Here is a 16,807-nt window from a genome sequence, read left to right on the forward strand (position 1 = left end):
GAAGTGTGTTGAAACCATTATTTGACAGACAAAACCTTTAATTACTACTTAAAACCAAAACACAAGTAAAAACATGTCAATTCACATTGATCATAGTGAGATTTCCTGTTAACAGAACAGCGATGTCTGGATTTTAACAACTATTGATCTCTTATTACGTTATGTTATGTTTATTCCCAGCTGAGCTCAAACAACAGTTGGATATAGATTAGCAAGTCAATTTCAAAAAAACAGGATTTAATAAATTCTGGTTCTACTGGAACTCCAAATGGATGACAATCTAAAGGTGCCAAGACCCCCCCCCCCCCATTTGAATCTATCCTCCCATTAAAAAAGGCTACCCCGCCAAATGAGGTACTAAGAATGGCTACAATGAGCTTCATAATCCTGAATTGTTACACTTATTCTAAAGGAACAGTGGGGAATAAGAAAGTGAACAAAGTTTCAAAACATGGGCAAAAATGCTCAGAAGGAACAGAGCTTTTCATAAAGTACAACAAAATTCCATGGCAATTATTGCAAACTTGGGATTGATAGTTAATTGAAAATCTAACAATTATATTCTTAAATTTCCATACATAAACATCAACCTTATTTGAACCACCTCTAAACTAGAATATTCTTTTGCACTTTGCTAAACAGAGGTTACACATGAAAATTACATAATAATGACAGCTATTATGTAAAAACGATCGTCAGTACAGTCGCCCAATTATGTTTTACAATATACTCTACAATTCGCTTTTATGTCCACTGTAGTTCAATTCGGTTCGTAAACGAATAAAAAAAAATTAAATGTCGACTGGATTTATCTCAATGCTTTGTTTTTTCTTAAAAAGAAACGAAAAGACTGCAAAGGTATGTGGTATCAACGGGAAATAAATCGGATAAATTTCACAACACTTGAATTATGGTGGTGCATGCCTGTTTCCCTGAATGTGGCAACTGATGTAGAAAAGAAACATAAATTACTGCGTTCCGTGCTCAAATCAGACTTGGATTACATCGCCTTACCGTTTGTAGAAATCAACAATGCAAAATCGAGATTGGATTCTAAAGCGAGTCCACGCTCCGTGCTGTACCATAAGATGCAATGTTTATATTTTTTTGCTGGGGGGGTGGGGGGGGGGGTCACTAATAAAAGCAAGTAAAAAAGTAGACGGATCGCTGACAGGTTCTCATTACTGCGGTTCATCTCGGCTTCCGCCACTTTTAAAAAGTTTAATTGTCAAGTAGTAACATTAAATCACGATTTACGCTGTCGTTGTATAATAACTTTTTTTTGTTGTCCTTCCAATTCTGGGTTTTCGCACCCCCGAACTTGTGACTTGGAAAGACAAAACTCGTCGAAGTTATTTATACAAAATGTGGCAGTGGATCGTTTATTGACAGATTGCAATCGAGTGGTCAGGGCAGGTTCTCTTCCTTGGAGAGTGTCGCGGTGATGCCGCGCCGAGAAGGAAATCTCGGGAGTTTCACTCGTGGGCAAATAGATCCGCCGGCGACGCGCTTGAACTTGGAGACAACTTCACTGTGGAAAATGGCGGCGAGGAGCACGGGGAACAATGAAAACAAATAGTTTTTAAAACCAAAATCTAGCACGTCTGTCCACAGGGGGGTTGGGGGTTGGGGGTTGGGGGGGGGGGGGGCGAAAGTCACCAAGTTAAAAAGCAGTTTCCTTCAGAAGTTCATTTTTTTTTCCGCCACCAAGTTTTGATTTTTGGATTTCGTTCAATGTTAAGGGAAGGATCCGACAGACTTCAGCTTGGCTGTTCTTCTGATCCTCGATGAAAATGACGCGCTCGAGGCGAAGTCCATCAACTGCCCCCCCCCCCCAAAAAAAATCTTCTATTCTCTCGCCACAGAAATCATTCCTTCTTCGAGAACTAGCTTGCGATTTTCACTCTCAGTTTATTTCTCTCCCTTCCCGTATAGATGGTGGGGGTTGGGGCCGTGCGAACTTGGTTCAACCTAACACTGAACTTGAACTTGACTCTTCCCCCCCCCCCCTCCTTGGCCTGTTTTGCCCATCAGAGGAGGGTAGAAATCGGGCAAAGCCTTAAAAAAAATCCAGTCCTCCCTGCTAGTTTAAATTCGCGGTGGGAGTTAAGATTCCAGAAGCCGGGGAGAGTGGGGAGGAGGAGGAGGAAGGTGGTCTTCATCGGGGAAAATCTTTCAACCTGACGCCATTTTGTCGCTCTAGGGCGCTTCTTGGTGCCTTTCTCGCTCACCTGGAGAGCGGAAGCGGAAGGAGGCGGAACACCTCGCGCGCACGGCCGTTGGCAGCCGGTTTTCAAAAAAAAATGGGGCTGGGGAAGAGGGCGCGCGGGTGACGAGCAGACGGGAGGCGTTGGACCAGGTTGGTGTTTACCGGAACCCCCCCCCCTCCCCCCGAATTTACTGCAGCAATATCATTCGCATCGTACATTTACAAACGGCTGCTGCTTGATGCAACCGTTCTCTCAGGTGCCACTTTCCTGCGGAATGTAACCAATGGAAACGACATGTGGTCCGTCCCATCGCAAACAATTCTATTAATGCTCGACCAACCTCACTTCGTATTCCCTCTCCAGGGACACGGCCCTAAAGATGTCTGTCGCTCCCACGTCTGCAACACTCTCGCTGTGTTCGGTTAAACGCGTTGCGGTGGAAGCCACACGATGGAAATAAAGTAGGTTTTAAATGATAACCCCACGTAGAGTCATTCTTGAAAGAACAAGCATGGTCTTTTCTCACCTGGTCCAGAGATGCACGTTGGAGAAAGTAAATCCAAAACTTCAATACAGCTAGTTTTTTTTTAAAAAAAAGACAACCAGCAACAATCCCTAAGAGAATATTTAAGTTCCAGACGGCTGTCAAAAAAGGAACCACAAAAAATGATACACAAATGTCTTTGAGTGAAACTGGATGCACCCCTTGGTTGACTCGACGCTTCATGAGTTCCAGGACTGCCAGCAATGTCAACATTTCATTTTTTTTTAAATTGCTCCATTTCACCTGAATTTATATGCTAAATTATAAATGTTCAAAACAAACTTTTATCTAAACACTTGCAAAAACTTTATATTAACACAAATTGCTATTAGGTTTCAAAAATCTTGTGAAACTAGGTGCAGTTCTGAACAAAATTTCAAAAATAATTGAACTTGTGTTGCAGTGAAATATATTTGAAAACAGTTTGGCCATTAAAATTGCATTAAGAAAATAGGAATGGTGAAATGTTTCTTAAGCCCTTATTTTGATGAAGATAATGATATAACAGACCTAAGAAGTAAAAGTAATGTCAAAACTTGGGGGTAAAACCCAAGATTCTGAAAAAAACCCGCAAATTTTGGAGAAACAATGCAACAAGTGCATAGGTATACATCTCAATTGATGTTTCTCCATCAGTCAATGTTCGCTACTAATTTGCAATAGAACATCTCATCTAGACACAGATTTTAATATCTCATTAATTTAGCCAATTTATTGATATCTCAATGTCTTGTAAACTAACAAAAAAATTATAGAAAATTTGGTTTATGTGGGATGTTGTTCTGGATATTATCTGCTATTTCCCCAACATTAAAGCCATGTTTGCATTTTTTAAAGAACATCAATGGCTGTGAAGCACTTTTAGATACTCTGAGGTGGTCCTTTTCATTAATTTTGAGTTATGGATGCATGCTTGCAAAAAATTTGCTGCTTGCAGCAAATTAATGCTTGATGTTACATGGATAAATACATGCTTGTTTGACAACAAAACCATTCAAGTAATATAATGCCAATCTACACAAATAGATTTTCAAAATAATCTGCACACATGACAATATAAGCAAATATGACTGTTTTGGACTCTGCATAAACACAAATACATTGAACTTTACAGATATATATATATATTGAGTCTATTTACACACTCATCTCTACGTCCAAATCTGCACAATCCAAATTGTGCAGTATGTTCACAGGTATGAATACGCAAATGTACAGATGGTATATGTTAATTATTTGGACATAGCAAATTTATTCATACTTACATTATCTTAACTGTATTTTTCTACCCCTGCACAGCTATATGAAAATTATAAATTCTCAACTTTCAAAAAATGTAAGTTTACGGTTGCAAAATAAACTATGCAAGAAAATCACAGACACTTAATCTTTGCATCATCTTCTGAAGAGGATCTATCTGCCACTAAGTACTAGTGCATACAATGTAAACAATTTGCAAATAATCCCCATAGAAATTTGAATCATCATAACAGAAAGTAAAGAGATAAATCACTTCTGACAACCAATTTTATTGTTTAGAAATTGGCCAACCCAAAAAAAGGTGCGCCCAGGAAGATAATTGGCAACAGTTTTGCTGAAGCCTATTTAAGTTGAGAATGGTGATTATAATACATTTTACAGATGTGAAAGTTATGCAAGCTATATTTTGTTGCATTCAGAATGGAGCAGGAGCAAAGCCAATTCTACATCAAGCTGGATAGTTTTCTTAAACTATTTATTGCAAAGATCAGATTAAGGGACTTCCAAAAGTAATTTGAAAACTAATGTTAAAGATCAGCACAAGAGATGTTTGCCAAGAATAAACAATTTCAGTTAACTGTAAAGTAACTTGTATAAATGTTTTTGTATATTTTTTAAAAAATGCAAAGTTGTCCAGAATGTTTGAGACAAGATGGATGCCATGTGTAATGTTAATTTTTTTTTGTAAACTACCTGCATAGGATATGTAGGGGTGGTTGAAATGTCAGAACTCCATTGTTCCTGTTGTTGGCAATGTTAGAAACAAATATTCAGATTTTAGATTTATTGTCAGAGTACATGGATGACATCACGTACAACCCTAAGAATTTTTTCCTGCGGGAGAGGCAGAATTACTTATTGGTCATGCAATAAAAAACTGTATGCAAAGTAGACATATAAACAAATAAAGAAATGCAATCAAATTGACTGTAATACAGAGAAGGAAAAATAAAAAATAACCTATGAACATGGCTATACCTCAAGATATAAACATTCATTGCTGATCACATTTTATTAGATTTTAAAGGACACAAACCATTCCTACAGAGATGCATCATTGAAATTAATGAGCCTTGCTATCAGCTTGCAGAGAGAAAATTGACCCTTCAGTTTTGCACATGGACCTGGAACTTTCGTCCACCAATTCTCCTTGCCCCAAGTCCAGAGTCACAGAGAAACAGCCCCAACCACTGGGCCCATGCCAAACAGCAGCCATCTATTCAAATCAATCCTATTCTCCCCACATTCTCATCAGCTCCCCTCAGATTATTCAAGAATCGGCCAGATATTTAAATTGAATAATTACTGAATTTTTTTTTTAAATTTCTTGAAGGAAGTAAAATGGAAATTACAAATTTACTGGCCATAATCTTTCAGTCAATGTATAACAGATTAGATGCCACAGTAAAAAAGTGAAAATTACACCTTTCTTCAAAAAGGGGCTTGATTTAACCCAGCAGCTGTAGATCAGTCAAACTTGGTGGCAGTGAGCTTTAATAAACAATCCCAGACAAATCTAGAAGTTAGTTGGACAAATGAGGATTAATCAATGGAAGCTAGCATGGGTTTGTAAAAAGTAAATTGTGTTCAACGCATCTGTTTAAATTTTTTTTGAGATAAGTTAAAAGGGAACTGTAATTCATGAAAGCATTTGTAAGCAGAGTTGATAGAAGGGAACAGGTGGATGTGGTGTATTTGAATGTAAAGAAGGCATTCATTAAGATGGCATAGTAAAGACCTGCATAATTTGAGGATGCATAGAGTTGTGTATAATATATTAACATGGTTACAGGATTGGGATATATGGCTGTTTCTGCTTGGCAATCAGTGGTGAGCAGAGGTTGGTGCTACTGTTCACAATATATGCTAATGATTTAGCAGGGGACCAAGTGTCATGTATCTATGTTTACAGATAGCACCAAATTGAGTAGAAAAGGTAAGATTTGTAAGTGACACAGATAGCCTGCAGAGATATAGATAGGTTAAGTGAGTGGGCAAGGATTGAGTACAGTGTTGATAAATCAGAATTTATTATCATGAACAAGTCACGAAATTCGTTGTTTTGAGGCAGGATCATAGTGCAAACATTCATATTATGAACCATCTTACAATAATATAAAAATAGTAGTGCAATTCCAAATAGCTTTGGAATTGTGCCTGGCCACCCAGTAGAGCAGTGGACTAAGCATGCATCCTTGAGGATTATTGAGCAGGGGACGTTCCTTTCAATTCATATTGACTGGTCTCCCGATGAGAAAATCAAGGATCCAGTTGCAGAGTGAGTGGCAAATATGAAAGTGGCAAATGTGAGGTCATCCACTTCAGAAGGATAAATTGTGAATTGGACCTGTTTAAATGATGAAAAATGTCAGTATACTGTTGTGCATGGGGGCACATGAATCACAAAAGGTTAATTAGTAGGTGCAGCAGAAGGCAACTGGGATGCTAGTTTTCATTGGCAGAGGGATTGAATTTAGAAGCAGGGAGGTTCTGCTGCAACTGTACAGGGTCCTGGTGAGGCTGCATCTGGAGAACTGCTTCTGGTTTTCTCACTTGAGAAAGGTTAGACTGGCTTTTCAGTTTGATTCCAAATTGAGGGGCTGAGTTTATGAGGAGAAATTGTGTGGCCTGGGACTATGCTCTTTAGAGTTTGGAAGGATGAAGGGGGAATCTTATAGAAACAATAACATTATGAAAGGAATAGATAATACATAAGCCGAGAGGTTGTTTCCACTGGCAGGTGGAAAAGGGCAAAAGGGCCTGTGATCTTGCCATGTCTAAATTTAAAGATTCAAAACTTGGCAACATAATTGCAAGAATCGGGGGAGACTATTTAAGATAGAAAAAGGGAGAAACTGCCTCTCTCAAAGAGCACCAGTAGTTAATCTATGGAATTCTCTGCCCAGTGTATTTAAGACATTGATTGTTTTGAATAGTCCTGGAATTCAGCATAATGGGCCGGTAAATGGATCTGAATCCACAGCCAAATCAGCCACAATCTTATTAAATGGCAGAGCGGGCTCATTGGGCAAGGTAACTACTTTTCCTTTTAGTTCTTATGTTAAGTTTTTAAGTAATAGGCTTGTCTGCAAGGTGAAGCTTGTGAAATAAAAGAGCCAGTGGCATTGCAGATAAGGAATTGATTTAGGGACTGGAAACTATTCCTTTGGTATGTCACTCTCCATACCAAAGATTGGTGTTTTCTATAGATTATAAATGAGATCTTTTTTTCCTCCTTTATAGATGACTTGGATCTGGATGAGTAAGTGATAATTTGGATGTCTGAACATTGAAGAGAATAGAAGGATTTCAAGAGGACATTAAAAACAGCTGGTGGATGCCAGATTTGTGGCAGGTGAAATTTAAAACAAAAAATGCAAATTTAAATCAGATGAATGAATAAAGGAAATTTATAAAGGATGCATTTCTGAAGTGAGTATATAAATAGAGGCACCTATTTCTGTACATTTCTGGTAAATGTGATGTCAAAATGTATATAAAAAAACAACTGGGATTCATAAGTTTGGTCTCTGAAGCCACATTGTCAGTGTCATTTCTAAAGGAGCTGGTAGTATTGATTGTTTGGAAAATCAGATAATAATATGTGAAGATAATTTAGGCTATAATTATATTAAAACTCAGAGAAATGACAAAAAACAATAACTGAAAAGTATGGGCAGCACAGTTGGCAGAGCAGCTAATGCAACACTGTTATAGCGCCAGTGATCAGGCCCGGGGTTCAAATTCCCGCACTGTCTGTAAAGAGTTGGTATGTTCTCCCCGTGTCTGCGTGAGTTTTCCCTGTGGACTGTGCCTTCCTCCCACCATTCAAAATATACCAAGGGGTCGTAGGACAATTCGATGTACTCGGGTGGCACATGCTCGTGCCAAAAGGGCCTGTGATCTTGCCATGTCTAAATTTAATTTTTTTTTTAAATTAAATCATGGCTACAAAGATGGTCAGTGGTTGTTTTCAAGAAAAAACTGCCTTGAAACAATGTTCTATCAATCTGTACTGAATCAATCTATTTGTTGATAATCTTGCACCAAATTCAGCAACTTTTAAAGATTCAGGATTATTTTACTTATTGTCATGTAATAAAATAGAGAATGTGATATCACATGCAATTTCCTTTAGTCTCTACTGTGTGGCAGACAAAAATTTATTTCCACCAGCAGCCTAATTTACAGCAACAACCACTGGAGGCTTCCCTGCTTCCGTTTTCCATTTTGTGCTGAGAATTGGATTATTAATGATTTTCAGAACTGTATGTTTATCAAAGTGTATTTCTTTATCTTGAGCATTACATATTAAAGGCTTTCAAACTCGATATATCACAAAGAAAATTATTGTTGCAGTATTTCATTCTGTCACAACATCCTGGAGATATATGTAGTGACATTTTTTATATTCTGGACTAATCATTCACCCGTTTATAAGACAAAAGTAAAGCATAGCACAAATGTTAAATCTGGTTATCAGGAAAAAATGATTCTTTAGTTCAACAACATTTCGTTATTTTCAATGGAGAAAAATATATTTAAGTATGAATTAAATTGCTTATACCAGAACACAAGGAGAAAGGAAAAGGAATTCCAAGTGATTTGCTATTGTACAAGTCATGACAGTCCCAAGTTGGTTCAAACACCTACATTCCTCACTGACAGGAAAATAATTTGATGCTTGAATACTTGCAAACATGAAATCCACTAAGATCTAGATAGGAACATGGAAATATAGGAACTGTAGTAAGTAAGTCATTCAGACCGTTGCAAAAATTCTGTAATTCATTTAGATTATGAATGATCTTTTTTACTCACCTATCTTTATCCCCATATCTTTTGACATTCTAATCAACAAAAATCTGTTTTAAACATTTCTATTGATGGTGGAGCAAGTTCAAGATTTCACCAGCCTGATTGGTGGCTGAATTTGAAGTTTGGCTGTGAAACAATATCTTGAAGAACAACGGAGACACGTTCTAAAATTTTTAAACATTTGTTTAAACTTGAACATATTTTAAACATTTCCTACTCCCTTCGCAGAAATGCAAGTTAAAAAGGGCCAAGAAAGTTCCAGATATGGTTTGCACTGAGTTAACTGATCCCAGCTTGTGTGGAGGCCTTAGTGACGTTGGACTAAAGGAAAAATTTGATTGGCATTTGTTCTTTATAGAAATCCCAGCTGTGTATTTGTGGAGTCAAATGAGGACAGGATCTAGTTCAGCTGCAAAGTCCTTCATGTTGAATAGTCTGTTAAAAGTCACTCAAGGTTGATTGTCAGTTGAGGTAGCAGAAAGGCTCAGAGCAATTAAACTAGAACTTTGCAAATAATTAATCTCAAGGAAGATAACAGCAAAGAAGTTTTGTGAAGAAAAGTGAAGTAAGAAAAGTTTCAAATTGTTTGCATCATTTCTAATTATGAATTCCATTTAAGAACAGAGTGGATTTATTTTAGATACACAGATCAAAAAATGTTTGGAGAGGCAACATTTATCACAATTCTCTCCTCAGACATATGTGTCGCACGTGGGAAATCATTGCTGCCTTTCTAGACTCATAAATGGTCAACAAAATAATCTATGTTCATGCACATAATCAACTTACTAAAACAGGTAGATAAAAAAATAGTAAAAGCACTCGACTTTGCAACTGAACTCAAGCATGTTTAAGTTGTACTGCATGTTTGAAACAGCAAAGGTAATGGCAACAATATACTCAAGTATGAAATGATATATTTAACAAAAGAATGCTAGGAAACAAAAGCAATGGTAAATTATCAGTCTAACATAAGATTTTGGAGGTATGTAAAAGCAAAAGAAAACTACATATACTGTAAATCTGAAATAAAAATAGAAAATGCTGGCAGCATTTTTGGAGGGAGAAACAGGATAAACATTTCAGGTTGATGACCTTTCTGAAATTTGGGATCGGGATGAGAAGAGAAGTTTCAGGGATGAGAGAGTGAAGTATCAGATGAAAAACAGCAAAGGATACATGAAGGAAGAAAAGAAAGAGCCATATGGTTGGGAAGGTGGAAGAGAGAAGGTATAGTATTTCTGAGAGAAGGAAGGAATAAGGGAGTCAGGTAGACACTGAAAGATTAAAGATTGATAGTTAAAAAGATTAATGGAAAATTATATGAGTGATAGACTGTGAGAAGGAGGAATGAATATGGTCTTGGTCTTCAGTCACCTAAAATCCTTACTCTGTCAAGCCAATGTGGTTGTTAATATTCAATGGCTGTTGCATGGTGAAAGAAATCATGTACAGGCAACTTTCACTTTTTGATATATAAATTTGAGATCTGAACCCATTGATATCAGATCTGGAGATATCAGATCTGGAGAAAACTTGAATGTTTTCACTGTCCTGAGTGAAACACACATGGAAGGACACGGCCAACTCAAAGAACAGAGCAGTGGTTTGACTAGAAGAAAAAGCTTAAAAAGGATTGCTGTCTTCATCTGGTGGATTTTACTGTCAATTGTGAGCTGGTCAGGCATCAAGTAATTCTCCCTGTGGAATAATGAGATGTGTCATTTTCATTCAGTGCAAAAAAAAAACTAACCCATAGGGTTAACTGTGGAAATTTTGATGAGCAGAAGGATGAATTCTGTTGTGGCCCAAATGAGACAATGCTCATTCTGGGTACTTTCAAAGCCAGAGTCAGAAAGGATTGGCATTCCTATTTCATCAGACAGATGAGTATAATACCTCGTGCAACACCCTTATCCAAGCAAGTAACCGCAAGAATGTCCACAATGCCCTTATCCTGACAAGTATCATTCAGATGGCTGGGGAGGCCACTGTGCTGCGGCGATTATCCCTCTCGGAGGAGGGTTACAAAGTTCACCTTGCAAGCGCCTCCTGCACATTCACATGGCCTCCCAACAGCCGCATATTGCCAAAATATGCGGCTTTACAAGCGGGGCAATTGGCCACCTGAAAGTGCCTAATGACTTAGACTAACTGCCACCTCATCAGCCAGGCCCCCAAACAGTAGTTTCAATAGAAGCGCTGCCACAAGAAAATCAATGTTGAAAGGCTCAACCAGTATGAGACCACAGCATCTGTACTGCCATAATGTGATCTACAACCCGAAAACAACAAAACTGGTTCAATGAAGGTGCCCAGGCAATCCAGAAGCAAATTCTCAAGAGCAAGGATTGGAAACTTGACCAACTTTCAAGGGAATAAAAACACGTTATTAAGGGCAAAGAGGCAATCAGCGCTTGCTGGAAGGAGTGCTCAGAGTGGAGTTAAATAGAATGGAAGGAAACCCTTTAACTCAACTCATCTGTGCCAAACAAGGTGTCTACTCAAGCTAACCTCATTTACCTGTATTTGGACCATTTCCTGCTTTCCGTGCATATACCTGTCCAAATGTCTTGAAAATGTCATTTTACTGTCTCTGCCACCTCTGACAGCACCCTCTGTGTGGAAATAATTACCCATCAGATTTCCTTTAAATCTATCCCTCTCATCTTAAAACTATGCCTTCCAGTTTTAGACGGCTACCATGGGAAGAAGTCTGAAGCTATCCTATCTATGGCATCCAGAGTAGGCTTTCAGTTACCACTCCTAAAACGAATATCCCCCTTTCATAAATAGGGATCTAAACCTGCTTTCAGATGATTTGTACTGGGTGCAGGATAAATATGCCTTCACGTGTCCTAGCCAGCTGAGAAAGTGAGTACCAACCTTTATTTGACCCCTCCAACTTGTCTCTTTTCAGTTGATTCTTCCAGTTGTACTTGATCTAATTACAAAGCTGTAGAACTAACTGCCTCTTGGCATCAAATAACTTTTGTGGCACCAGTGAAGTACATTAAAAATGATCCTGAAATCTCCATGTACTGACATGCAGTCCCAGTGTGCTTTGCATTTATGTCCAAATCATGGCTGAAATAAATTTCCACCACAGATATTTAAAATGCATTATATATTGCATTAAAATATCAAAACAATGTATTTTCTATAAAAAGTACTCATTATATTGGAAAATCACAAAGTATTATTAATTTTCCTTGTGAGATTACAAAAGTAAATGTTATATTATTTGAGTGGCAATTTTATAGGATTAATATGATAGACAAAATTAAAGATATCCGAATATCTCTTTTGAAATAATGATTTAATGTAAAATGTGGCATGAATATACATTGTGATTTAAGTTGTTTAATATGGTTACAAGTTGATCAAAATAAATATTGTATTTTGTATAACATTCCTCACCAAGAGTTGTAAATGTGATACGACTTTCTAAAAATACTAGATTATCAATATTTCTGTTATTTTAAAATACTTCATATTTACAAATGATAAAGACATACTGATTTTTTTCCTCAATAAAGAGGGAAAATTGTTTACTCTCCTTTTCTCTCCACTGTAACACAAAAAAATTAATTATATGTGAGGCAACATGACACTTCCAATCTGAAGTTCCTAGTTTCTCATTAATCTTTCTTTTCTTTTATGCCTTGTAGTTTTTACTGTATTTTTATACACCCAGACTTTCTTTACAAATGTTTGACTATCGCAAAGACAAATTGAAACTTGCCAGGGTTTATTCTGTTGAAATACTGTTTTGAAAAAAATATTGAGATGGATTAAACTCTTTCTTTAATTTTCACATTTTCTTGAATAAGAATTTTTAATCCATAAAAATAGCTACAAAAGAGTTGCAGTAATTTAATATTTATAAAGAAAATTCTTTATCATCCTTATTCAAAAATGTAACATTTTTTCGCTAGGATAATTATTAATTTCATATTTCCCACTCAGAACAATAATATTGATTCCTAAGTCTTTGTGCAGAAATATAATGTTAGATTTGCATTATTTATATGGTTCAAAATCTCATCAACAAAATATAATGTATATCTAATTTCCTAAATTATTTTTTTAAGTGTAGCATTAATTAATTTAATCTTAATCAAACAGGTAATAACAATTTCTCCCAATAGGAAAATTGCTCGTACTCACTCTGAAAATATAATTTACATTTCCTGTCAAAAAATAGAACATTGACTAAACTACAATATATAATTTTAATCCTCGTGCAAAAGGGAATCCATCCCCTCTTTCAAAGTGTAATATTAATTCCACTATTCTTATTCAAAATTGTAACATTAATTTTCTTTTCCCACCTGTGTAGTTTAATTTATTTGAATTTCAATGAAATATGACAAGCATTTCTCATTATTTTGTTGTGAAGTAACATAAATTTCTCCTTACTCAAACAGGGAAAAAACCACATTCTCATATGAAAAATATGAATTATCCAATTAATTTAATTTCCCCATTCTTAATCTATTAGTTCTGTTCTCAGCTATAAACATAAAAAATCAGAATTCTTATCTAAAGATTGAATTTCACTACAAAAATGAAATATTCAACATAATAATTCAATAGTATTTCCCTTTTTTAAAATTGAAAATATTACATTCTCTCTTGCTCAATCTTAGCTTAAAACAAGTCCTGTTGTTTTTCATAATTCTATCTAAAAAGTAAACTGTTAATTTCCTCTTTCACACCAAAGGGTAACATTAATTTCCTATAATTTTACTGAGATGTGCTTTTTAAACAAGCTGTAAAATTTGCATTGAAATGATCAATTGAAATAATATTTCTACCAAGGAACACTGCAGTAGAAAAATTGAAAACTCCTGTCTGTAATTTTGCAGAATAATTTTCATTAGTAGAGTAGCCCTGTTTGTGCTAATATATGGTTAAGCCTTTTTTTTTAAGTGAAAGATCTTCGAAATTAAACGGGCCGTTTAAAGATGTGCAATATATTAACTACAGACTTCCTTCAGTTTCCTTTGTTTCACCAATTTCATGGTTTAACTCTTTCTGCTGCATTTGCTCAAAACGTTTTATTTTCTGAAAGCACGAAATCAACAATTAACAAAATCGGGAGTATGTAACTATTGCGTTTATAAACAATGACACAAATGATTTTGTATGGCCATCTGAATCTAGTTTAATGTACTGCTCAATACGAAACAAACAATTCAAGATAGTTATAGTGCAATAATCTAAAAGGAGTGATTGTATAGTTAAGTCTAAAGTAGAATTAAATTTAAAGCACATTTTTGACCGATAGATTTTGATGAGTATCTGTTTTATCACGACTGTGGAGAACGTATACATTGTATTTTTTTAATCCCAGCACCCATATCGCTATTTAAACTGACATTTACAAAAACAGGACGACCTTGTGGGTTACTTTTAACTCCCTTGAGTTTTCAATTTGAAACTTTGAATAATTCTATTTCGTTTTCAAACTTGAAACTGTCAAAATATTTTGTCTTTTTTTCTCTTTAAATGTGAAAGTAGGCAAAAAACGTGTTCGTATATTCAACATGAAACGTAATTAACAAAGGCGCGATACCTTGTATCAACAATGAAGAATAGTTACATTGGGGATGAATTTGATATGGCCCAGGAGATCCCGAGAAAAAGGAGATACAAGATAAATTAACATTGGCCTTGGGTTACACGTGGAGATTAATGTTGTCTTTCTGCCCATAGGAAGTTCGTAAAAAAATAAATAAATAGCAAAATTAAATTGCCAAACGAAGAAAAAAAATCCTGTGGTTCAATCTCCCGTTCAAGATTATATTTGAAGAATTCTTCTGCAGTGCAGCAAATGGATCTCTTGCCCATAGAAACTAGGACAATTTGCACCTTTTAAAAATAAAACCTCTTGGGTTAAGCTTTTAATGAGTACACATTATTTTATATTGGTTGTATCGTTTACAAATTATATATTAGGGATAAAGGGGAAAAAAATGAAATGTGCTTAAATGTACTTCAGTTTTCAAACCACTTTAGGAATCTCATATACAGACTGATGTCCTGTTGTGTTTCTGGCTTTGATGTGTTTATTTGTCAACTTAAATTGAATATTTAAATAATGATAACAGTTCAAAAATTGGAAACAGTTAAAATTAATATTTTATGAAGTGAAAGAATATCCTGAAATAATCTGTAGGCATATCCCACAAAACCATCGTTTTCATTAACTATTTTAAACTGTTGGTAATTCATTCGGAACTGTATTTTAAATCAAGTTCTTTTACGGCAGCTTTGCTATAATACAGTCCAGCACAGTCTGTTTATGTTTGTAATTATTGCCGTTTTTACTGGAGAGTCGATAAAGTTACAAGATCAATATTTTGTTTATAATGCCAGTGGATTTATTTTCGGAATCCGACGCTTCCATTGTTGGTCATTTCTGTAAACATGTAAATATGGCGTTACAAGTCAAAACAATTAATCAACGGATCCACTTTATTTAGAAATTTATCCATTCAATCTGTGAAAACGTTTGCCAAATGCTGACTATGAGTGTTTCCTTTGAACATGAACAATAAATCGGAGCCGTTAAGAGTCACTTCGATTTTGTCAGATGTAGATATGTGAAGGTGAATAAAGGCTACATACAAAATACTGTCTCTGGGTCCTATTACTCTGTACTATACATTTTTCAATACAATTAGGGTCTATTTGGGCTCAAAAGTTCTTCTGAAGGGGCTGCAACGAGTATATTATTATAAAGCAGCCCTTAAAATATTCTCAGCACTTTCTAAACGTTATTTTCGAATCTCGCAGTTTTATTTTTAATCCGGATAGCCAATGCATATGAGATAGGCTAGTGTTAAAATTATTTACTGAAGGCAGGATTACAGCGTATTACATCTTACTTGCCCGAACCTGCCACACCAAGTACTAAATACACAGGAAGGGGGATTGATCTTGGACATTTGTCAGCTTCGCAGTTTGGTTCATTCTTTCATTTAATGCTTCTTAATATTTCAATGTCGATTTCTTTACAGCACTCAATTTTGCCCAAAACTCTTATCCCAGCAGGAGCTAAGTGAAGTTAGTAATCTGTCAACAGTAGATTTACTTTTTAAAATATAATTGATGCATGTTATAATTACAAACATTTAGAATTATTAGGTATCCCTGAGGTATATAAAATCGTAGTCTTAGTGAAATTACTGGCTGTTTAGAATATCAATTCTCGTTGGCAGTGACAGGCTGTGGCTTTACCCGTGCCAACCTCTTGGTGAGATTCTGTTTCTGAATCCTCAGCTTGCATGAGTTAAGGGACGGATTTTTTTCTCTTAATTTTAAGGCATTCTGTTCACTAATTACTAAATTTATTTGAGTCGAGATTAATTGGGTCGGGGAGCGTACACTTTGCCCTTTTGTTCTTTATACTTTTATCAAATATGTAAAGTGGTGTCGGACAAGTATTTTAACATTAAAAAATCATGCATGTAATATTTTAAATCTTATCGTCATATATGGAGAGAACAAGACCATTTTAAATGTTGTTTCAGTTGCTGACATTATTCTCTTCGCACTCTCTCTCTCTCTCTCTCTCTCTGCCCCCCCCCCCCCCACCCCCACGCAGTTGGTCTTTTGGAAATGAAATGCAGACACCTTAAAAGGTTGAATGCAAAATGTAAAAAATAATCACATTGCATCAATCCTCGAAACAGTCAGATTCTGCTCTTAATTTGCAATAATGTCTAACTTTTTCCACAAGAGCCCAGTGCCAGGAAATACCGAATTGAAGCTGTCATTCTTCTATGTCGGGGTGGGGAGGGGGTTGCTGGGGATCGGTGATGAGAGCGGTCAATGTACTGTACTTTTAAGGATTTTTCTGTGAAGAAATAGTTCTTGCATAATCGAACTTGGAACTCAACCTGTGTGATGTGGCAATAAACAGGGGTGGGGGGGGGGGGGGAATAGGTTGGAGAGAGCGAGGAGC

At 36.1% G+C, this 16,807-nt stretch overlaps 1 protein-coding gene and 1 long non-coding RNA gene across 4 annotated transcripts in view; one reads left to right on the forward strand and one right to left on the reverse strand.

The window, feature by feature from the left end:
* The first annotated feature begins 843 nt into the window (after positions 1–843).
* Positions 844–16,807, forward strand: part of LOC138745936 (protein Wnt-7b) — a 154,391-nt gene continuing 138,427 nt past the window's right edge. For 2 of the 3 annotated variants that reach the window (XR_011346605.1, XR_011346603.1), the window contains exons 1-4: positions 844–858; positions 2,204–2,359; positions 2,574–2,671; positions 7,258–7,446. The gene's annotated coding sequence lies outside the window, so the exon portion shown is untranslated. Of the gene's footprint in view, positions 859–2,203; positions 2,360–2,573; positions 2,672–7,257; positions 7,447–14,553; positions 15,473–16,807 lie in introns of those variants that run through there. The other variant, XR_011346604.1, reaches the window with a different exon arrangement.
* Positions 14,967–16,768, reverse strand: LOC138745938 (uncharacterized). Its single transcript, XR_011346606.1, has 2 exons — positions 16,603–16,768; positions 14,967–15,259 (listed from the first exon to the last, which is right to left on the reverse strand). It is a non-coding gene; the product is annotated as an uncharacterized lncRNA (long non-coding RNA).

Source organism: Narcine bancroftii, chromosome 11 (assembly GCF_036971445.1).
Source record: "Narcine bancroftii isolate sNarBan1 chromosome 11, sNarBan1.hap1, whole genome shotgun sequence".
Classification (NCBI taxonomy): domain Eukaryota; kingdom Metazoa; phylum Chordata; class Chondrichthyes; order Torpediniformes; family Narcinidae; genus Narcine; species Narcine bancroftii.